Genomic DNA, 1,079 nt, shown 5'->3' with positions numbered 1-1,079 from the left:
TTCCATGCATTTGTGTGTGCTCAGTCGGGTCTGATTCTTTTCGACGCTATGGACTGTAGCCTTCCAGGCTCCACTGTTCATGGGATTCTCCAGACAAGAATACTGGAGTGGGTTGCTATTTCCTCCTCCAGGGTATCTTCCCCACCCAGGGATTGAACCCAAATGTCCTGCATTGGCAGGCGGATTCTTTACCTCTGTGCCCCCAGTTCTTAAGCAAATTGAGGCAGAGTTCTTGCACTTTGAATACTTTATAGTACTATGTTAAAGTTACCTGTCAGATAAGCAGATGACACCACCCTTATGGCAGAAAGTGAAGAACTAAAGAGCCTCTTGATGAAAGTGAAAAAGGAGAGTGATAAAGTAGACTTAAAGCTCAACATTTAGAAAAGACCATGGCATCCGGTCCCATCATTTCATGGGAAATATATGGGGAAACAGTGGATGACTTTATTTTGGGGGGCTCCAAAATCACTGCAGCTGGTGACTGTAGCCATGAAATTAAAAGACGCTTACTCGTTGGAAGGAAAGTTATGACCAACCTAGACAGCATATTAAAGAGCAGAGACATTACTTTGTCAACAAAGGTCCATTTAGTCAAGGCTATGATTTTTCCAGTAGTCATGTATGGATGTGAGAGTTGGACTATAAAGAGGGCTGAGCACAGAAGAATTGATGCTTTTGAACTGTGGTGTTGGAGAAGACTCTTGAGAGTCCCTTGGACTGCAAGGAGATCCAACCAGTCCATCCTAAAGATCAGTCCTGGGTGTTTACTGGAAGGACTGATGTTGAAGTTGAAACTCCAGTATTTTGGCCACCTGATGCGAAGAGCTGACTCATTTGAAAACACCCTGATGTTGGGAAAGATTGAAGGTGGGAGGAGAAGTGGACGACAGAGGATGAGATGGTTAGATGGCATCACTGACTCAATGGACATGAGTCTGGGTAAATTCTGGGAGTTGGTGATGGACAGGGAGGCCTGGCGTGCTGCAGTTCATGGGGTTGCAAAGGGTCGGACACGACTGAGTGACTGAACTGACTGAAAGTTACCTGGGCTTCCTGGGTCCTGAGACTGATGGCCT

This window comes from Moschus berezovskii, chromosome 1 (assembly GCF_049115385.1).
Source record: "Moschus berezovskii isolate FMDL1 chromosome 1, NW_MosBer_1.0, whole genome shotgun sequence".
In the NCBI taxonomy this organism is placed as follows: Eukaryota; Metazoa; Chordata; class Mammalia; order Artiodactyla; family Moschidae; genus Moschus; species Moschus berezovskii.
This window is presented reverse-complemented; position numbering follows the sequence as displayed.